The 23,622-nt window shown below is 41.5% G+C and overlaps 2 non-coding genes across 2 annotated transcripts; both read left to right on the top strand.

Moving 5' to 3' along the window:
• Positions 1–9,310: 9,310 nt before the first annotated feature.
• On the top strand, positions 9,311–9,384 carry trnai-aau (transfer RNA isoleucine (anticodon AAU)). The gene has a single exon. It is a non-coding gene; the product is annotated as a tRNA-Ile (tRNA).
• Positions 9,385–10,585: 1,201 nt separating this feature from the next.
• trnas-aga (transfer RNA serine (anticodon AGA)) lies at positions 10,586–10,667 on the top strand. The gene has a single exon. It is a non-coding gene; the product is annotated as a tRNA-Ser (tRNA).
• The last annotated feature ends 12,955 nt before the right edge of the window (positions 10,668–23,622 follow it).

Genomic DNA, 23,622 nt, shown 5'->3' with positions numbered 1-23,622 from the left:
GTCCAGCCTTCTGATAGGCTCTGCCTGTGCCCTTGCCTTCCCCGTAGCGCTCACGGCGGCTCTGACGCTTAGTGCGGTCCTGCCTGCCTATTTTGCGCCGGGGCTTAGCGGGCTCAGGAACCTCAGCTCCCTCGAGCTGAGGCGAGTCGTCAACCCTGCTGGCTTTAGTGGCGAACACGGCCGTTTTAGCAGGTTTTCGCTCTGAGGAAGCAGAGACTTCAGCTCCCCAGGCTTTTTGAGCCAACCTTCTAATGTCAGCCATTTTCATCGCTTTTGCATCAGTGTGCATCACAATCATTTTCCTGATTGAGGGATGCAGATTAGCAATGAATAAACCTTTGAAATTCACGTTCTCTTCGCAACCCTCTTCATTCCGCCCTGCAAAATAAGTGCGCCTAAGCCTCTCATAATAGTCGCGAGGGGCTTCAGCTTTTTCGTGCTTAATATGGTGCGCAGCGGCCACGGCAGCTATGGGATCGATAAAAGCCGAAAATTCTCCGATCATTGCCTGACACAGCTCCTCAAAGCTATTACAGACCTCCGGTCCTTGTCTAGACATCCACTCGTGGACCGCTCGGCTAGTAGTTTTCCTTACTAACATAGCCTTTTCCTGTTCGGACGCTCCGGGCATAAACTGCAAAGTATGTCTCAGCTCATCGATGTAGGTTTCCACATTATTCCCTGACACTGACGGGTCAAACCTTTCTACATCTTTGGCTAACTGCCTCAGGGAGTGGAGGTTAATTTTTACGGTTTCTCCGCGGGCAGGGGGACGGCCGTGATCAGGAGCAGGGGGTCTATGCCTGAATTGCATCGCCCTTGCGTCTCGCGCAGGACTCGGCGATCTCCCCCATGCCGATCCGACCACAGACCCTGGCCGGGAGAAACCTCCTCCCGGCGCGCTGGGTGAGCGCTCCGGGCTGCTAGGTGGGCTGGCATGCAAGTGGGATCTAGCCTGTTTTGCTTCCAGTACGGCAGCATCTAACTCCTTTTGCCTTTCCTGGCTGAGCTCATTTAAACGCTCAATTTCTTTTTCTTTTTCTTTCAAGCTCGCTTCCAGGTCTCTCCTAGCTACCTCAGCCGCAGTTTCTCTAGCAGACAGGTCATCTAATTTACCTAAAACTTCCCTGAGTCTGTCTTCACTTTCCTCATTTTTCACTCTCTTTTCTCTGATTATATCCAACAACTCAACTCGCTCCGCCTTATATCTTTCTAGCTTTCCCTGAAGCTTTTGAAACTTTGTCAGCTCGGACAAAGACAGTTCCAGCTGTTTAGCTAGATTTAAGGCGAAACTCGATAGGACCTGAACTGCGTTCACGGACCCTCCTGTGTTAAGCTGGTTCGCTACCTTAGCTACTAAATCTACTTGCAGCTTCTCAATATCATCAAAGTTCAACTTTTCGATACCGCTCCAGTAACCAGGATTGTCGTCGCTAGAAATAGTACTTATAAGCGACTCCACTTCAGACATTTTAGCAGCCATTGTCATTACGTCAGAGAAACTTTAAGAGTATTACTTTTTTTTCTTTTACCAAAATACAGTATGGAATCTAAACACCCGAGCAGATGGATTTCCAATCAGTACACGTTACACTAAACGCTAGAAAACAGGGGGATTTCTTTACGCAGTTATCAGCACACCCGGTATTCGCGTATAGAAGCCGCGGTGCTGTGCTGAACTTGAACTCACAGCAATATCAGTTATTCTGTGCGATTGATTCTCATTTCATTCTAAACTCGCCCACCCAGGGACGCCATTAAATGTAGTGGTTTGATGGGTTTACTGAGACAATTATCAATTGTAGCAGTAATCACGAGGTTGTTCGTTGGGCTTTTAGAAAATCAATCGTCAGAACAACTAACAACGCACACACACGGGTTCAATACACGAGATACATTTATTAATATAAACTGTGCACCAAACATATACTAGTCTGCCTGGATACGAGCGGCAGACCTTACTGTGAGGGTTATCAATATACAAGGTATATAATCTCGAAGAGATGCAAACACAAAGAGATACACAACAGAGAATATATGTCAATATATATCGTTCGGTTACCAAATCGCTAATCAGTGTTATTACCCACTGTTACTCTAAACTCGGAAGTAAATACATTACTCATGAATTAAATTGATAACAACTTGTGTTGAGGTACAATTAAATTCTCGAGACGCAATGTAGAACATGGGGTTTACTTATCCACTGTGTTTGGATTTGGAATTTCCCGGCACGAACACCAAACCAGCTGACAGGCTCTGTTGCAGCGGTTGTCCAATGGGCGTTGTGTCGGCGTCCTCTGGCTACCGGCCAACCAGTCGAGGTGCAGCTCGGAGTAGGACGGGCGGAGGAATCTGACTGCGGCGCGCAGGGCAGTCGTTGCTCCGAGGGGATCTACCAGCAGTCCGGCTGGCTAGTAGAAAGTCTCTATGCACAGAGTGTGACCGCGAGTCCTCACAAGTCACTCTTTTGCCTGGGAAGAAGCTGGTTCGTTCCCGGTCCAGCGCTGCTTCTGAATAAGCTATTCAGGTTGTCGACGAGGGTCCAACTGTAGGCTGCCGTTGATCAAGCGGAGCATTCACGTTGGTAGAATTCTGAATACGTACGGGATCCTCGGCCTCGCGCTTAGAACAAAGTCCAAGTCCTTTTGCAGACAACAGCAGTTGTCACGTGATTGTCTCTGAGGATGCGTGAAAATGGCCAAGGAGAGCCCAGAACTGAGCTTGCGCTCCCTTTTTGATCAAGACCCAGATGTGTGCTGATTGGTTGAGAGTTTGGCGGGCATTGGAGACCCACGTGGTATTACCACGCCCTGCCAGTCCCTGATTGGTTGGTCAAGGTGAGATATAAGTCACTTACTCTTGACACTTAGAAATGCAGTCCAGATGTCCATTCGGCACTCCCTAGACAGATAGGCGCCAGTGGATGACCATTGATCATGATAGCCAGGCTTAGCTAATTGCATCCCCGTCTGGGAGCTTGCTTCTTATCAAAAGAAAAACATCTTAAATCAGCTTGCATGAATTCTTTCTCTGTGGCTGCACCACAGAGATGGAGGGTGAGATGGGGCCTCCTTTAGGAGCATACCAACGCTTAATTCTGTCTTATTAACAAGCATTGCCACTACAATAGTTTAAAGAAAAAATACACACCAGTCTTCCATTTCTCCCTAAACATTTTAAGCATGAAATTTTTATGAAACGGTACCCAAATATGTGATTGCTGTATAGAATGAATTTTAATTTTTAAAAATTATTTAACACGAAAATTAAGCTGTTTACATCTTCCGCCTGAGAACAGTCACCCGTTGCTACCCAACGCAGAAACACAGCCACTAACTAGCAAAGAGAGGACATTAGCTAGCCAATATGATAAAGAAATAAATAATTATTTTGTTTATTTCTTTTGCACATTTATTTGAACATTTCCATCGATTGTACAAGCACTTGGAAACTGTCCAATCCCTAGTTCATCAAGCATTTACCGGTCTGGTGCCGGTCTGTGTCTTCTAGGATATAATGCCAGCGAACTCTTGTTTTTATGTCCACTATAACTACGCTGGGCAAACGTTCCGAGGTCAAATTCTTCCAGCACGGGGGTACCTTTAATGCGGAGACGACGGCACCGAATTTTTTTGGCGCGCCTTCTCTTTAAAGTCCTGGCCAAATATGAAGACAGTACGTACAGTTATAATTCAAACGGAATTAAAAACTACACATCCCAGTTACCATGGTGGTGCTTGTGATCATTGCGTTTAACCAACGAAACAGGGCGAAAAATCAGTCACATGACTTTGGGGCAGAGTTTCGAAAGCTTAACCTATCAGCAACAAAGCGAAATTTACACGATAGACTACCTCAAACTGTCAGTTACACGACTGTGTATGTCGCTTAAGCCACTCCTATTTGGCATTTTAGTTATGGAGGCGAGAAGACGCCCCCCCCCCCCTCTCTGGGTGTCTGATTTGCCGCCATCTTTAACTGTTCGGTGTCCGAATCGGAGTAGCTACGCGTACGAAATAAAGTTAATCCCAACTACAAAACATATATTTTTGTGGTAAGAGGGCGCAAAACATCAGTATTTACTGCTATTAATTACTGTACGATTTATAGTTGAAATCTGAGCCTAGATATAAAGTTAGATATAAAGTTAAAATCTCGACAAAGCAATGTAGGAAATACAGAGAAAATAAATCCTTTCTGACATCTAAAATCAGTTTCGATCAAGGTCTCTAAAACGAACAAGAAAAAGAGGATTTTCGGAGGGCAATTACGCTGTGTTTATATAGAATAACTGATTTATGAGCAATCTAATTTCTTGTTCGTTTAAAACAGTGAAATGTAGGCTGCAAAAGATCGCACCAGAAACAGCACTCTCTCTGCCTGTCATAGACATTCAGGAAAGGCTGAATGAAGTCATGTCAAGTACAATAATTCGGTGATCAATAATAACAGTTGTAGGACAGTATATAAGGAGGATAAGGATTTTGAAGTTGACTCGAAATCTGATAGGTAACCAGTGCAAGGACTTGAAAACAGGTGTAATGCATCCCTGATAGGATTCTTGCTGTCATATTCTGAACATATTGAAGATTGCTCAGTGTGGATTTAATTTCCCCAGTGAACAGGATGTGCATTTATTAATTCTAGAAAAAAAGCCTTTCTTGATTTCTCTAGTTCCCTTTAAAATAAACTATTATTCCACAATGCAGAGTATTACATGGCCAGTATTTACACATGATATTTGTGATTTAAAGAAATTAACACAAGCAGCTTTTGGAGATTTAAGTGTTGGCTGAGTTATTGCAGGATAAAAGACTAGAGATGTTGGCAAGAAGAAGATAATTTGGGGAAAGCTGAGGAATACACTTATAACAAGAACACTTCCTAATGGGGTTAGGCATACTTTTGATGAAGATGATGAAGTTAACAGACTATATGTTTACATAGATACTGAAATAAGGATTGTATTTTAGATTATGTGTAGTTGCTGGCATTGAACTGTGTGTTGGATGCACATGAATTGAAGGAATGGGCAAACATAGCTGATGCGGATCCACAGACCCAGCATATTAAGATGTTTATACTTAGAGGCAATTTGTTTAAATAACTAGGTATGGATACTGATGTGCAAGAGAGGTGGAAAGGCTGTTTCCTTAAGCCAGCACTATAAAATATTTTATTCTCAGTGAGATGCTGCCATTTCATCGTGGGTTTCTAACACTGTGTATAGTTCCATCCACACAGTGCCTTTACTTCCATCCATTTCTAATCTCTTTATCCAGTACAGAGGATTTGGAGCCTATCCCAGTAAGCAACGGACACAAGGCAGAATACACTCTGGACATAGCGCCAGTCCGTCACAGGACAGACAGACACAAACACACACACACCAGGGCCAGTTTTCCCATAAACCAATTAACTTACCAGTATGTTTTGGAGTGCGAGAGGGAGTCATATCACACATATGGAGAAAAACCATGTAACCCAGAGAGAACATGTAAACCCCACACACACAGGATGGCAGGAATTGAACCTAGGACCCCAGTGCTGCAAGATAGCAATGCTAACCATTTCGCCACCATTATAAATGGATGGATATCTTAGTTATCTTTCTAGTTCACAGGTTTGCATGCATGATTTAATTTTGAAAGCCACTGAGACATCAGGTACTACTGTTGTATTTATGAAAAAGAAACAAAACAAAAAACATACTAACAACTGTGCCATCCTACTCCTTAGTTAATACATTTTATTATTCATAAACAGTTAACATTGTTAGCAAAATATTTTGAATTATATTTAACCCTATTTTTTCTTTAGTTTTGTATTTAACTTATTATATGATAGTCAGACTTAATGTATATTTGAACAATGAAAATATATTTTTACAAGATGCGGGGGAAAGTGCAACAGCTTATTACAGTGCTAAATTTAATATTATTGATTGCTAATAGTTTATGCTAACACCTAACTTTCTTAATTAGATGTATTTAAAACAGTGAACTAAGTGTAACATACTATTCAGAAATACAATCGAAAATAGTTTTGTGGTGTTTGTATGGATGAAACGTTTCTAAAATGTATAACGTAACAAAATTAAAGACGATTAAAATCTGTAATCTTTCCACTTGTAATGTCATTAAACAGAACAACACGTTTCTGGTTTGTTTTAATTAGTATTAGTTAGTAGTTAGTAGTTTTAATTTAATTAGTATTGCAATTCGCACTGATTCACTTGCGAAGATATGGACTTAAGAATATTCGTGCCTGGTCAAAAAATGGCATTAAGCACTTAAAATTAATATGGTTAATAATAGTAAACTGTAACATGCTGTAACAAGATCGGTTAAACTGCGAAGAAAATGCTTTCAGAGAAAATGTTTCAGGTGTGAAGAATATAGATCTCCAATGCAATTTCAACCAAACCTGTTCCCACACACCCTGCCCCCACTACCATTAGAATATACACAAAGCACTGAAATCTTTCGAGCTAATGATCAGGTGACCCGAGAGAGAGCGAGAGAAACACCAAGGGGTGCGGAACCAGGGAACTATTTACATGGAAAACGGGCGATCTCCCCAGACTGTCCGCCCGTTTCACTGTTACCTGGATACCTCTTTATTTAGAACTCACTAACGCTGATTTTTAGTTTCGAAGGATTCAAGTACGGTTTTAGATGAAAGGCAGCGACCTTAATCAAGCCCAAATCATAATTGAACCCATTCAGAGCCTACATTACATTTTAGCGTTTCATTCTGAGCAGAAGACCCTCACACCTGAAGAAGGCTTGCGTTTTCTCTCTTCTCTTTTAAGCATGTGTACAATGTGTAATACAATTACAATGTGTAATTACAATGCGAATCGTATGAGGGTGGGGGGGAGGTGTCTTTCGCTGGAAATCTCGCCTGCTTCTACTTTACGAGCACAACCCCCTCTCTGCCGGAGTGCTGGCTGTGACGAATTAAACCGGTTTCACAGGCTTCAATCACAGACCATGTGACATGGGAGTCAGGAAACTAACACACAGCGCCACCGGATTTGATAACACTATAAAAACGCTATAAAATAATGTGACTAGGCACAGAACAAGTTTACAGCACAGTACAATAATAAATGCTGACCATGACTTTAGAAGCATAAATTGCCTTACACTCAATTTAAACACAAGCTGTCTTTAGCCCTCTAAGCTGGTTCATACAGAAATGTAGAGATCCAGGCTCAGAACACACAGCTTCATTAGCGAATACATATGCAGGACAACTAGAGAAGACGTTTTACAGAGGATGGATTTTTAGAAACATCCCATCAGTGACATCACTGAAGTCAACTCCTAGGTACTGTAACTGTCGTGTGGATAGTTTCACAAGAATCAGACAAAGGTTTAAGCATCGCTTGTTCTAGATAAAACTGCAAAAAAAACAACAACAACCCATAATGTACTTCTTTGCGGCTCTGTTTGCCCAAATCATATATTCACAACGTGAAATCTAGAAAATAATATTACGTAACCAAAATCCGCAATATGGAAACAGAACCTGTGTAATTGTTGATAGATGATGTACTCGTAACATTTTTTCAAGACGAACTACAACATTTAAAAAATGACTTGTATGTACTTGATATCTCTAATCAATCCACGGGTCCCAGCACAAAACGAAACTAAAACGCATACCGTTTCGCGCTTCTTATTAGTTGCTCAAAAGTAATTTGACCGTATGAAATGCATAATATAAACCTAGAAACATATACGTGAGCAGTACTTAAGCACTGTAGTATCGGTGTTAAGACATACCTCTCAAATACTGTAAATCAAGTTAAAAATATCTCAAGACCGATTCTGGTCATAATGAAACCATGTTTCGTGTATGTTTTCTTTAAAGTACCGAGACCAGCCATATACTCTATGTTTATGTTCCAAAATTAATATCGTTTATGGCTTCACACGCGTTGCAGTATGCTCCTATTCTTTTTATGCTCAGCTACTAAGATTTCCCTTCAGTGGTAAAATTAGATATGAATATTCAATACTTAAACGGGCACAGTTAAGACATTAAATATACATATACATACTGTATACATTACAGTTTTCATATGGTAATATGTTTATGTTCCTAAATCAATCTCTTTTATGAGCATGTGAAAGGCATGGTGAAGCGATTCTCAAAAATTACTGTACTTTGCATGATTGGAAACAAATGCGTGATTGCGAAATGCTGTGGTGTTACTTTTACAAAGATGGTCAATGAAAAAAAAAATGTTGACCAGGGCAATACTTTGAGTTTACACTTACAGCTTGTCCAAGGTCATTCATTATTAATACTATTAGTAATATCTTCGTTAAAGACTTTGATGGCCACAGCTCAAACATGAGAGGTTGAGCTTTATTAGCTCCACCTTGCGGAAATTCCGGATACTATTATTTTGCTTGTCGTATTATAGGAGAATTTACGGTAACTCGCGGTATTTACCGGTAGCTTGCGGTAGACTGCGTACAGCGTACCGCAAAATAATGCGGTATCGCCTGCGGATTTTGAATGGCTGCATCTGTAGGCTGCCAAAAGTCTCCGAAACCAAATTTTGATAGCAGAAAATTCTCACTCGTCCAGAAGTTCCCTTGGGACCCAACATCCAGCACAGAGTGGTAAAAAAACGTCTTTTTTGGAGACCCTTGCAGTGTGCATTGGTGGTTCAGTTGTAGAATTCTCACCTGCCACATGGGAGGCCCGGGTTCGATTCCCGGCCAATGCAGTGGCTTTTGCAGTTAGCGGCTCCATCACTTGCATCCCCTTTCAACTCGCAACTGAAAACCCACTGAAGCTTAGAAGCTGTGAGCCAGGTCAGTAACCGCATGAGGGTGACCTACAGGGAAAAGCAAAGCTTACAGCTGGAAGCGGTGTTAATGGAGCCAGCGGTGGGACGCTCACCCTGAGGTCTGTGCGGGTCCCAATGCCCCAGTATAGTGACGGAGACGCTGTGTGGTAAAAAGGCGCCGTCTTTTGGATGAGATGTAAATCCGAGGTCATAGCTCTCTGTGCTCATTAAAAGTGACCACCAAAACCTTTGACAAAAGCTCTTGGTAATTGATGGTCTTCAATAATGCTTCTCCTTTAGGTACATTTGAAATCAGCTGAAAAATGCTATGAAATGGGGGGGCACTTCAGGCCAGTGTAGGATTTGGGTTACAAGAACCATTAAACAGCACGAGAAAGCCCGTACACTGAATCGCAGGGCTTTCTATTCAAAGAAGGACAAAAGAAACTTCCCTGAATTCCATTTTTTGCAGCACAGAGAGGACAGCAGGCACGAGGCCTGTTAGCTCAGTTGGTTAGAGCGTGGTGCTAATAACGCCAAGGTCGCGGGTTCGATCCCCGTTCGGGCCAGGCAGTCTCCTCCTCTCTTGCCAAAACCCGTTGCTTTCTTGCTGTGGTGAGATTGGTGGTAATGCAAAGACGCCACATACTGCCGACAGACGAGAGTGTTGCGGGAGAAGAGAGAAGTGATGGAAGATTGAAGAGTGTCCTAGGTGGAGCCAAGATGAAGTGTCACAATTGCCTAGGGGAGGATTTCAAATGTTTAAGATGGTAAAAATAACCGGAAATGATCCCCCAGTCCGGCGCAGTCTGACGTACTTCTGTCATATAAAGTGAAACTAGATGTCGAACTGGAGCCTCACCATTTGCATAAGTGAGGCTCCAGTTATACATCTAGTTTCACTTTAAATGACAAAACTGAAGAGACTTAAAAGAGCTGGAGAGGATTTCTTACAACTTTTGAGCCGGCACAGTTTTCGAAAACGTTTTCTTCACGCTGCACTATACAACACAGACAGCCAAGAGTCTCCAAAACAAAACGAATTGACAGATAGGAGAAAAGTCCCACTCGTCCTAAAGTTCCCAAAATCCAGCACTGAGCGTAAACAAAGTGTTCAAGTAGCGTGGGAATGCAACCCCTAATCCTAGCTGGAGTTTGAGCGTCTGGTTCAGAGTTTTCTCAAGAGTTTACCTTTCACAGATGCGCAAAGATGAATGTTGAGGGTGCACGCTTCAAGGCGCCTTACAGTGCAGGGAGTGATTAGAGACGATTCGTGACGTGTGCTCGTTCCCATATACCGTACGCCCCGGGTTGCAGTGCTAGGATGACGTCCAATACCGCTTCGGCACGTAACGGCATTATATTCAAGTGCAGGACGTGAGGGTTTTATTTTGTTCGTTTTGTTCTGCTCTACTTTGCTTTGTTTTGCTTTCCATGGCGTTCGTAAGAGCGTCAATAAAAAGGCGATTCCAGCGTCTAACACGAATATAAGAGCTATTTCAAGTGCGGCTTCTAAAATGCTTGTAGACATTTGTCTGTTGTTGATTGTTTCTTTGTGTCTAACAAAGTGCCATTTTCCTGTCCGGACAGGGAGACTTTATCATTCCCACATGAAGCCACCCTTAAGTCCTCTGAGGCGTGTCTGTCTGCAAGGCTTGTATTTTGGAAAGGTTTTTTTTTTAATGGAGAACGACTTTGAAAAAGGTTTCCACCGGTGCCTCGCGATCCATGTGAGATTGTAGCAAGAACGCAGCAACAGCAGCGCTTGCTGTAGTCGTGGCCGAGTGGTTAAGGCGATGGACTAGAAATCCATTGGGGTCTCCCTGCGCAGGTTCGAATCCTGCCGACTACGGTGTTCTCCTCACGTCGTTGTGTGCCGGCGCAAGCAAGGAAAAGTGCCTTTCTGCTTTTCCTGGTGGTTTTAAAACGCGAGATCGCTTGTACCCGCTGCCTTGGAAAGAAATGTCTACATGTTTACTTGCACATTGTCTATTGTTTGTTTGTACATTGTCTTGATGCACTGTTTGCACTTTGTCTTGTTTTTTACACTTGTTTTACAATCGAGAGACCTTCTGTAAGTAAGAATTCCATTGTACCAGTACCGGTTACATATGGCAATAAAGTTCAAGTTCAAATGCTTCAGCGTCCGCAAACGGCATTTTGCAGCTGGAAGCAGATGGCGACGCTTTTTGCGGTCGCGTGTCTTGTGCCCCATTTCCGGCCTTTAACATCGAATCAATAAAGCTGTTAGAACCGACACCATAGGTGCTTTTCTTACAACTTTTGATCTGACTCAGTTTCGGAATGCAATTCCTGAACACTGCGAGAGACAACCTACAGATGCAGCCATTCAAAATGAGCGGTAAAAACCCGTGGTACAGTAACCAACCCGCAGGGCACCGTAGGGCACCGCGGTAAGTGATTGGCTGGCCAAAATGACCGACAGGGGCACTCGTGGTGCATTGGTTGGTAGTGAAAAGATTTAATCATCTAATGTCTTTACTGTGCACATTTCAATCTGCTTAGTTTTGAATATTTATATGGAATTTTACCACTAAAGGGAAATTTTAGTAGCTGAGCATAAAAAGAAGAGGAGCATAACGCATCTGAAGGTCATAAACGATATTAATTTAGGAACATAAACATTACTGTATGTACATAAACTGTACTGTGTATGGCTGGTCTTGATAGTTTAAAGAAAAAATACACACCAGTCTTCCATTTCTCCCTAAACATTTTAAGCATGAAAGTTTTATGAAACGGTACCCAAATATGTGATTGCTGTATAGAATGAATTTTAATTTTTAAAAATTATTTAAGACGAAAATTAAGCTGTTTACATCTTCCGCCTGAGAACAGTCACCCGTTGCTACCCAACGCAGAAACACAGCCACTAACTAGCAAAGAGAGGACATTAGCTAGCCAATATGATAAAGAAATAAATGATTATTTTGTTTATTTCTTTTGCACATTTATTTGAACATTTCCATCGATTGTACAAGCACTTGGAAACTGTCCAATCCCTAGTTCATCAAGCATTTACCGGTCTGGTGCCGGTCTGTGTCTTCTAGGATATAATGCCAGCGAACTCTTGTTTTTATGTCCACTATAACTACGCTGGGCAAACGTTCCGAGGTCAAATTCTTCCAGCACGGGGGTACCTTTAAAGCGGAGACGACGGCACCGAATTTTTTTGGCGCGCCTTCTCTTTAAAGCCCTGGCCAAATATGAAGACAGTACGTACAGTTATAATTCAAACGGAATTAAAAACTACACATCCCAGTTACCATGGTGGTGCTTGTGATCATTGCGTTTAACCAACGAAACAGGGCGAAAAATCAGTCACATGACTTTGGGGCAGAGTTTCGAAAGCTTAACCTATCAGCAACAAAGCGAAATTTACACGATAGGCTACCTCAAACTGTCAGTTACACGACTGTGTATGTCGCTTAAGCCACTCCTATTTGGCATTTTAGTTATGGAGGCGAGAAGACGCCCCCCCTCTGGGTGTCTGATTTGCCGCCATCTTTAACTGTTCGGTGTCCGAATCGGAGTAGCTACGCGTACGAAATAAAGTTAATCCCAACTACAAAACATATATTTTTGTGGTAAGAGGGCGCAAAACATCAGTATTTACTGCTATTAATTACTGTACGATTTATAGTTGAAATCTGAGCCTAGATATAAAGTTAGATATAAAGTTAAAATCTCGACAAAGCAATGTAGGAAATACAGAGAAAATAAATCCTTTCTGACATCTAAAATCAGTTTCGATCAAGGTCTCTAAAACGAACAAGAAAAAGAGGATTTTCGGAGGGCAATTACGCTGTGTTTATATAGAATAACTGATTTATGAGCAATCTAATTTCTTGTTCGTTTAAAACAGTGAAATGTCAGCTGCAAAAGATCGCACCAGAAACAGCACTCTCTCTGCCTGTCATAGACGTTCAGGAAAGGCTGAATGAAGTCATGTCAAGTACAATAATTCGGTGATCAATAATAACAGTTGTAGGACAGTATATAAGGAGGATAAGGATTTTGAAGTTGACTCGAAATCTGATAGGTAACCAGTGCAAGGACTTGAAAACAGGTGTAATGCATCCCTGATAGGATTCTTGCTGTCATATTCTGAACATATTGAAGATTGCTCAGTGTGGATTTAATTTCCCCAGTGAACAGGATGTGCATTTATTAATTCTAGAAAAAAAGCCTTTCTTGATTTCTCTAGTTCCCTTTAAAATAAACTATTATTCCACAATGCAGAGTATTACATGGCCAGTATTTACACATGATATTTGTGATTTAAAGAAATTAACACAAGCAGCTTTTGGAGATTTAAGTGTTGGCTGAGTTATTGCAGGATAAAAGACTAGAGATGTTGGCAAGAAGAAGATAATTTGGGGAAAGCTGAGGAATACACTTATAACAAGAACACTTCCTAATGGGGTTAGGCATACTTTTGATGAAGATGATGAAGTTAACAGACTATATGTTTACATAGATACTGAAATAAGGATTGTATTTTAGATTATGTGTAGTTGCTGGCATTGAACTGTGTGTTGGATGCACATGAATTGAAGGAATGGGCAAACATAGCTGATGCGGATCCACAGAGCCAGCATATTAAGATGTTTATACTTAGAGGCAATTTGTTTAAATAACTAGGTATGGATACTGATGTGCAAGAGAGGTGGAAAGGCTGTTTCCTTAAGCCAGCACTATAAAATATTTTATTCTCAGTGAGATGCTGCCATTTCATCGTGGGTTTCTAACACTGTGTATAGTTCCATCCACACAGTGCCTTTACTTCCATCCATTTCTAATCTCTTTATCCAGTACAGAGGATTTGGAGCCTATCCCAGTAAGCAACGGACACAAGGCAGAATACACCCTGGACATAGCGCCAGTCCATCACAGGACAGACAGACACAAACACACACACGCCAGGGCCAGTTTTCCCATAAACCAATTAACTTACCAGTATGTTTTGGAGTGCGAGAGGGAGTCATATCACACATATGGAGAAAAACCATCTAACCCAGAGAGAACATGTAAACCCCTCACACACAGGATGGCAGGAATTGAACCTAGGACCCCAGTGCTGCAAGATAGCAATGCTAACCACTTCGCCACCATTATAAATGGATGGATATCTTAGTTATCTTTCTAGTTCACAGGTTTGCATGCATAATTTAATTTTGAAAGCCACTGAGACATCAGGTACTACTGTTGTATTTATGAAAAAGAAACAAAACAAAAAAACATACTAACAACTGAGCCATCCTACTCCTTAGTTAATACATTTTATTATTCATAAACAGTTAACATTGTTAGCAAAATATTTTGAATTATATTTAACCCTATTTTTTCTTTAGTTTTGTATTTAACTTATTATATGATAGTCAGACTTAATGTATATTTGAACAATGAAAATATATTTTTACAAGATGCGGGGGAAAGTGCAACAGCTTATTACAGTGCTAAATTTAATATTATTGATTGCTAATAGTTTATGCTAACACTTAACTTTCTTAATTAGATCTATTTAAAACAGTGAACTAAGTGTAACATACAGATGCAGCCATTCAAAGTGCGCGGTACAGACACCGCGGTACAGATACCGCAGGTATGATGACACGGGATACCGCGGTGCGTGATTGGTTGACCGACAGGGGCACTCATGGTCCATTGGTCTGTCGTAGAAAGACTTACTGTAAACGTCTTTACTGTGCTCGTTGTAGATATTGAATTTTACCACTGAAGGGAAATCTTAGTAGCTGAGCATAAAAAGAATAGGAGCATACTGTAACGCGTGTGAAGGCCATAAACGATATTAATTTTGGAACATAAACATACAGTATATAGCTGGTCTTGGTACTTTAAAGAAAAAAATACACACCAGTATTCCATTTCTCCCTAAACATTGTAAGCTTCGAAGTCTTTAACTAACGTGATACCGGAGTCAACAAGCATACTTTTAGAATTTGATTAAAAGGGAATATAATATGGAATCGCGTATCTCAAGAATTTAATAATGGTATGATTATATCCGTGTACTGCGGCAGGGCTGTGTAGGGCTGTTTCGCCTGCCTGATCATGCGAGCTGTCTTGTAGCCTACTGGTCTAGGTGCGTGCCTACCAACTGGCAGGTTGTGTGTTCGAATCCAGCTGGTGCTGGACTTTTATTTTAACAAACATTTCTTCGAAAAAATAGGTAAGCGATATTATGGACAATCAGTTGACAAATCCATTTCCTTTTTCTGATCACTCGCTTTCTGGCTACACATCTCACCTGTCCTGTTCTTTGTTTTCCTGGTTTGCTGATTATGCCTGCTGCGGTCCATTCCTACCCTCACACCTAAAGAAAACTATTTTAAATTTCTTGGCGCAGTTCATTAACCCTTGTATGTGCTGTCCGCGCCCAAAATGCAATTTTAAGAAAGTCAAAAACCGTGCTCAAATGCAATTTTCAAAGTGCAATGAAATACAATATTGTTGTCGCTGCTGTTCTGGTTGTTTTTATCCCGTAAAGCGTTTTGAGAAGCCACCTTTAAAGGCGATATATGTTGTAGAACCGCTGATTCTTATGGAATGTGTTCCGCAGGAGATTCAAATTTTTATTTATTTTTTAATCGCGTATCTAAGGAAGTCTCAGTATAACTTTGTTCATGAACAAACAGTGGCATGTTACATTGTCATTGTTTTTTTTAACAAGGCTCGCCAGCTAATGTGAATCGAAACCTGTCTTGCTAGCTTTTAAAGTCGTGCATGTGTAAACGACAATTGAAAAAGAGAAAAAAAGACCTGACTGACAAGCCGATACATACTCTTAGAGTTTGATTAATAGGGAATATAATACGAAAAAACCATAAGGGACTTAAAAGCTAAAGGAGATGCTTCATATTGCTTGACTAATTTTAAAAACTAAGTTATAAATGCAGACGCTCCCTCGGTGACGCGCCGGGTGTAAATATCAAAGTATACATTCCGAACAAGAATTGTACCCATCTGTCATGCAAATAAAACACCTTGAATTGAATTGAATTGAGGGAGATAGGGGGACAAATATACTGTAGACAGGCCTCAAGGCAAATAAGATACTTATGGGTACGCAGGCATTCAAGACAGCAACATACAAAACGTTTGCACGTACTGAGTTAAGTTATTACTTGGTTTTCAAAGTGCAATGAAATACAATATTGTTGTTGCTGCTGTTCTGGTTGTTTTTATCCCGTAAAGCGTTTTGAGAAGCCACCTTTAAAGGCGATATATGTTGTAGAACCGCTGATTCTTATGGAATGTGTTCCGCAGGAGATTCAAATTTTTATTTATTTTTTAATCGCGTATCTAAGGAAATCTCAGTATAACTTTGTTCATGAACAAACAGTGGCATGTTACATTGTCATTGTTTTTTTTAACAAGGCTCGCCAGCTAATGTGAATCGAAACCTGTCATGCTAGCTTTTAAAGTCGTGCATGTGTAAACGACAATTGAAATAGAGAAAAAAAGACCTGACTGACAAGATTTAATTAATGCAGATCAGTAAATCAAGGGACAAAACAACTATTGCGCCCGGGTCCTCAATGCGCTTTGACGTGCTAATGCGTTGGTTTAACAGTCCGGGTGTGGCAAGCCCCCAATGTCTCCCGACTTCGGCAAAAGGCACCCGCCTTTCATTGGAAGACAATGAACACACTCTAGCCGTACAGGTGAATATAGCATAAAAGACACCAAGGGATTGGGTGAGCTCCCATCGCAAAAAAAAAACTGCGAACCTGCACTACAGCGACCATAGTACAGTATGGAGACCAAGACCTTTTACGGGAAGAGACGAGGTGCTTCTGCCGCCCCAGCTTCCAAAGAGCGAAGGGTAAGCAAATACAGCAGACTTCATCTGAAATACGCGATTACAGCGCATATTACAAGGTATTATTGCCGTTTTGAATTTTAAATTCAATTATAATTATTTCTTCGTAGCCTGTTCTTCAAGAAAACACCGCACGGGCGAAACGATCTAATACAAGGACAGTAAAAAAGAAAGTGGTAAGACGGAAAAAAAGAAAAGTTTATTTTGACTTCTGTTCCGCGACTGATGAATACTACTGTGTGACTTTATTTCTTACATGACTTATGTTATTTTGCCACAGGCCGTGGGTCTCTGCTCTCGGCCACTGGCCAGGGTGCCAACCTGTAGAAGCAGCACCTGTATGGAGACATTTCGGCAGCAGCGGGAGCAGTACGATGCATTACTGGGGAGGACTGGGAGGCTAGAGACACTCCTGAAAATGCAGAGGAAGGAGACAGTATGTTCCAGCAGTCAAACAGTTGAGCAGCCGTCTCCTGAAAAGTGCCTCTCCCCGCCGCGCAGGTTGCAATGCCTGGCGGAAGCTCTGCCCCCCGCAGAGCACACACCGCCTCAGGACACTCCATCCCGGCCTCTCAGTTCACCACCGCGCAGGACTCTGTTGATGCTGTCCCTGCCGGCTATCTCCCCCCAGGAAGCACAGCGGAATTCACAGATGCCAGTGGGACGAATAATTCTCCCAGATGTCCAACTGCTACCCATCACCCAGGAGATGGAGGGGGGGTTGTACTTGCAGTGCATCGGCATAGACGGGAAAGCAAGAGCCGACCGCTACGCCGCCCTCGTGTTTCGAAATCTTGTGACTTTTGAAATTTACTGGGGGTGGACCACGTCTGTAAATTTCGATGGGTCCAGAGGCAAAAGTGCCTTGCCTTGCAATCTCCGGGAAACCATTAGTACGATGGTGAATCGGAGATTCTCAACCCTTGCTGCGTACGACTGGAAAAGAATTCGTGATCGGATCAACGAAATGCTTCGTAGGAGGAGGCGGTCTTTTCCTCTTGTCTAACAGTCTGTCCACAAACAAAACATTCCTGTTAGACAAGAGGAATTGAAAAAAAAACAATGTTGTCAATGAAAACCGGTGTGTGTGTCTCTCCCTGCTGGATGTCCCTCTCACAAACTGCTGAATGAATAAAATAATTTTATTGAAAACGAGTTTGCGATTGTCTGGTCTTTAAATTCTGGAGATACGCGATTCCATATTATATTCCCTTTTAATCAAATTCTAAAAGTATGCTTGTTGACTCCGATATCGCGTTAGTTAAAGACTTCGATGCTTAAAATGTTTAGGGAGAAATGGAATACTGGTGTGTATGTTTTCTTTAAAGTACCGAGACCAGCCATATACTGTATGTTTAAGTTCCAAAATTAATATCGTTTATGGGCTTCACACGCGTTGCAGTGTGCTCAGGCACTAAGTAAAAGGAGATGCTTCGTATTGCTTGACTAATTTTAAAAACTAAGTTATAAATGCAGGCGCTGCTCTGGTGCGTCGGCTCCTACACAGTGCCTGTCTGCTGTAAGCGTTACAATATACATACCCAACACTGCTTGTACCCATCTGTCATGCAAATAAAACACCTTGAATTGAATTGAATTGAGGGGAGAAGGGGGGGATACTAAAGCCAATACTGGCTCAATGGGCTTTGACGTGCTAATGCGTTGGTTTAACAGTCCGGGTGTAGCAGGCTTCCAATGTCAACTCGACTCGATTGGAAGACAATGAACGTATTTTAGCCCTAAATGAATTAATAGCAAACATGGTTTACATAAAATACATTTTTCCAAGAAAGTTTATAATAATACGATCTGAGCCTACTTTAAAAATAAAGGAAAAGCATTTTCAGAGAGCAATCACACTGTGTTTATGTAGAAAAAGCGATTAGGTTTATGAGCAATCTAATTACCTAATCGCTTAAAACGCTATATAAAATAAAGTTTATTTAGAGATGAATGATCAGTGTGGTAGTTTAAATAATGTGAGTCAGGAAACTAACACAGCGCCACCGGATTTAATAACACAATAAAAACGCTATAAAATAATGTGACACAGTACAGCACAGTACAATAATACTGACCATGACTTTAGAAGCATAAATTACCTTACACTCAATTTAAACACAAGCTGACTTTCTGTATGAACCTCTAAGCTGGTTCATACAGAAAATGTAGAAATGCATTAGCCTGATTATGATTAAAAACACATAATTAAACACGCGTTTGCGATTTAAATCAGAACACGATTAAAATCAATATAAATGTTTATATTGTAACGCATACTGTCCAGCCTCCATTTCTCTATAAAAATTTACTGTTGCACACACACACACACAATAGAAGCAGGAACCGCTGTCAGAAGGGAAGATATGTTCAAAATATCGCAAATATCGATCATGTTGCGATATTTTGAAATATAAAAGTCAACTGATTGTCCATAATATCGCTTACCTATTTTTTCGAAGAAATGTTTGTTAAAATAAAAGTCCAGCACCAGCTGGATTTGAACACACAACCTGCCAGTTGGTAGTCACGCACCTAGACCAGTAGGCTACAAGAGAGCTCGCATGATCAGGCAGGCGAAACAGCCCTACACAGCCCTGCCGCAGTACACGGATGTAATCATACCGTTATTAAATTCTTGAGATACGGATAGTTAACCACGTGACACCACGTTAACTGCGTCATACCGCGTGATACTGTGACACGCCCACCGGGGTATGCCGCGAAATACCTCACGCATTTTGAATGGCTGCATCTGTACTATTCAGAAATACAATCGAAAATAGTTTTGTGGTGTTTGTATGGATGAAACGTTTCTAAAATGTATAACGTAACAAAATTAAAGACGATTAAAATCTGTAATCTTTCCACTTGTAATGTCATTAGACAGAACAACACGTTTCTGGTTTGTTTTAATTAGTATTAGTTAGTAGTTAGTAGTTTTAATTTAATTAGTATTACAATTCGCACTGATTCCCTTGCGAAGATATGGACTTAAGAATATTCGTGCCTGGTCAAAAAATGGCATTAAGCACTTAAAATTAATATGGTTAATAATAGTAAACTGTAACATGCTGTAACAAGATCGGTTAAACTGCGAAGAAAATGCTTTCAGAGAAAATGTTTCAGGTGTGAAGAACATAGATCTCCAATGCAATTTCAACCAAACCTGTTCCCACACACCCTGCCCCCACTACCATTAGAATATACACAAAGCACTGAAATCTTTCGAGCTAATGATCAGGTGACCCGAGAGAGAGCGAGAGAAACACCAAGGGGTGCGGAACCAGGGAACTATTTACATGGAAAACGGGCGATCTCCCCAGACTGTCGCCCGTTTCACTGTTACCTGGATACCTCTTTATTTAGAACTCACTAACGCTGATTTTTAGTTTCGAAGGATTCAAGTAGGGTTTTAGATGAAAGGCAGCGACCTTAATCAAGCCCAAATCATAATTGAACCCATTCAGAGCCTACATTACATTTTAGCGTTTCATTCTGAGCAGAAGACCCTCACACCTGAAGAAGGCTTGCGTTTTCTCTCTTCTCTTTTAAGCATGTGTACAATGTGTAATACAATTACAATGTGTAATTACAATGCGAATCGTATGAGGGTGGGGGGGAGGTGTCTTTCGCTGGAAATCTCGCCTGCTTCTACTTTACGAACACAACCCCCTCTCTGCCGGAGTGCTGGCTGTGACGAATTAAACCGGTTTCACAGGTTTCAATCACAGACCATGTGACATGGGAGTCAGGAAACTAACACACAGCGCCACCGGATTTGATAACACTATAAAAACGCTATAAAATAATGTGACTAGGCACAGAACAAGTTTACAGCACAGTACAATAATAAATGCTGACCATGACTTTAGAAGCATAAATTGCCTTACACTCAATTTAAACACAAGCTGTCTTTAGCCCTCTAAGCTGGTTCATACAGAAATGTAGAGATCCAGGCTCAGAACACACAGCTTCATTAGCGAATACATATGCAGGACAACTAGAGAAGACGTTTTACAGAGGATGGATTTTTAGAAACATCCCATCAGTGACATCACTGAAGTCAACTCCTAGGTACTGTAACTGTCGTGTGGATAGTTTCACAAGAATCAGACAAAGGTTTAAGCATCGCTTGTTCTAGATAAAACTGCAAAAAAAACAACAACAACCCATAATGTACTTCTTTGCGGCTCTGTTTGCCCAAATCATATATTCACAACGTGAAATCTAGAAAATAATATTACGTAACCAAAATCCGCAATATGGAAACAGAACCTGTGTAATTGTTGATAGATGATGTACTCGTAACATTTTTTCAAGACGAACTACAACATTTAAAAAATGACTTGTATGTACTTGATATCTCTAATCAATCCACGGGTCCCAGCACAAAACGAAACTAAAACGCATACCGTTTCGCGCTTCTTATTAGTTGCTCAAAAGTAATTTGACCGTATGAAATGCATAATATAAACCTAGAAACATATACGTGAGCAGTACTTAAGCACTGTAGTATCGGTGTTAAGACATACCTCTCAGTCTCCTCCTCTCTTGCCAAAACCCGTTGCTTTCTTGCTGTGGTGAGATTGGTGGTAATGCAAAGACGCCACATACTGCCGACAGACGAGAGTGTTGCGGGAGAAGAGAGAAGTGATGGAAGATTGAAGAGTGTCCTAGGTGGAGCCAAGATGAAGTGTCACAATTGCATAGGGGAGGATTTCAAATATTTAAGATGGTAAAAATAACCGGAAGTGATCCCCCAGTCCGGCGCAGTCTGACGTACTTCTGTCATATAAAGTAAAACTAGATGTCGAACTGGAGCCTCACCATTTGCATAAGTGAGGCTCCAGTTATACATCTAGTTTCACTTTAAATGACAAAACTGAAGAGACTTAAAAGAGCTGGAGAGGATTTCTTACAACTTTTGAGCCGGCACAGTTTTCGAAAACGTTTTCTTCACGCTGCACTATACAACACAGACAGCCAAGAGTCTCCAAAACAAAACGAATTGACAGATAGGAGAAAAGTCCCACTCGTCCTAAAGTTCCCAAAATCCAGCACTGAGCGTAAACAAAGTGTTCAAGTAGCGTGGGAATGCTACCCCTAATGCTAGCTGGAGTTTGAGTGTCTGGTTCAGAGTTTGCTCAAGAGTTTACCTTTCACAGATGCGCAAAGATGAATGTTGAGGGTGCACGCTTCAAGGCGCCTTACAGTGCAGGGAGTTATTAGAGACAATTCGTGACGTGTGCTCGTTCCCATATACCGTACGCCCCGGGTTGCAGTGCTAGGATGACGTCCAATACCGCTTCGGCACGTAACGGCATTATATTCAAGTGCAGGACGTGAGGGTTTTATTTTGTTCGTTTTGTTCTGCTCTGCTTTGCTTTGTTTTGCTTTCCATGGCGTTCGTAAGAGCGTCAATAAAAAGGCGATTCCTGCGTCTAACACGAATGTAAGAGCTATTTCAAGTGCGGCTTCTAAAATGCTTGTAGACATTTGTCTGTTGTTGATTGTTTTTTTGTGTCTAACAAAGTGCCATTTTCCTGTCCGGACGGGGAGACTTTATCATTCCCACATGAAGCAACCCTTAATTCCTCGGAGGCGTGTCTGTCTGCAAGGTTTGTATTTTGGAAAGGTTTTTTTTTTTAACGGAGAACGACTTTGAAAAAGATTTACGCCGGCGTCTCGCGATCCATGTGAGATTGTAGCAAGAATGCAGCAATAACAGTGTTTGCTGTAGTCGTGGCTGAGTGGTTAAGGCGATGGACTACTAATACGTTGTGCTCTGCATGCATGGGTTCAAATCACACACTTGTCGCTCTCCATGTCTGACACGTGTGGTACTAGAGCAGTATGTTTTCCAGCGGTGGCTGAACATGGTATAGTAGGCTAACGTTAGTATCAAGCAGTGACAATAACAGTGGTTAAGTGCCGCTACTGCCAAGTGACTCTGGGTTGAGACTGTGTTTCCATTTACTTGCAACGCAAATGGAGAAAGAGATTTTTGACAGTCTCTCGAGAGACTGCGCTAGGTGTTTAGAGATAGACTTTGTCAGTTCCCCCTGGAATGATGGCCTCTCAAATAGTTTGTGATTCCTCTAGACGTTTATACAGTAGAAGCATGGTTCGTGGCTTAAATTCAAGCTGACCAAGACTTAGGAAACGAGTTAGAGGTCTGATGCAGAACTGCGAATTCAGTGAACGGGAACACTACAGTACATTGCACTGCATGTGTGAGGAAAGCTGCCCACTTCAGTCCCTTGTCGACCGAACAGAGGACTGTAAAGGATACCACCAAGAAACTTTAGGATGCTGGTTGGAATTCAGCTCCAAAGAAGCCCCTTTGGATGTTATGTCATCAAAAAGTAAGAACAACGAATCTCCCTTTGATCAAAAGCGCAACAAAACTGTTTTCTGTGGAGCAGGTTTCAGACCCGTAGACCTGTTTTATTTTTAGGGCAGGGCGCATTCCCAAACGCGAATCTCCTGTTTTAGAAATGCTTTGGGCGGCGTGAAGTGAAAATAAGAAATGAACTCCAGATGCACATGGAAGCAATCAAGTGTTTCATCCGAGCTGTTTCAAAACTGCTCAAGAGCTTTCCTTTCACAGAGGCGCAACGATTAATGATGGCGGTGCACCCTTCAATGCGCCTTACAACTCTAGGGAGTGATTGAGACGATTCGTAGCGTGTGCTCATTTCCCTATATTCCCCGTGCTGCAGTGGTAGGATGACGTACGTTACTGCTTCGACACGTAACGGCATTATATTCAACTGCAGGAGCTGAGGGCTTTCGTAAGCGCGTAAACCAAAGGCAATTCCTGCGTCTAACACTAATTTAAATGCTTTTCAAAGTGCAGTGTGGTGCAGCTTGTAAAATCCTTGTCCACATTTGTGGTTTGTTGATGTTTTTTCTGTCTGCCAAAGTTGCATTTTGA

Source organism: Atractosteus spatula, assembly GCF_055471065.1.
Source record: "Atractosteus spatula isolate fAtrSpa1 chromosome 16 unlocalized genomic scaffold, fAtrSpa1.hap1 SUPER_16_unloc_1, whole genome shotgun sequence".
NCBI classification, from domain to species: Eukaryota; Metazoa; Chordata; class Actinopteri; order Semionotiformes; family Lepisosteidae; genus Atractosteus; species Atractosteus spatula.
This window is presented reverse-complemented; position numbering and strand designations above follow the sequence as displayed.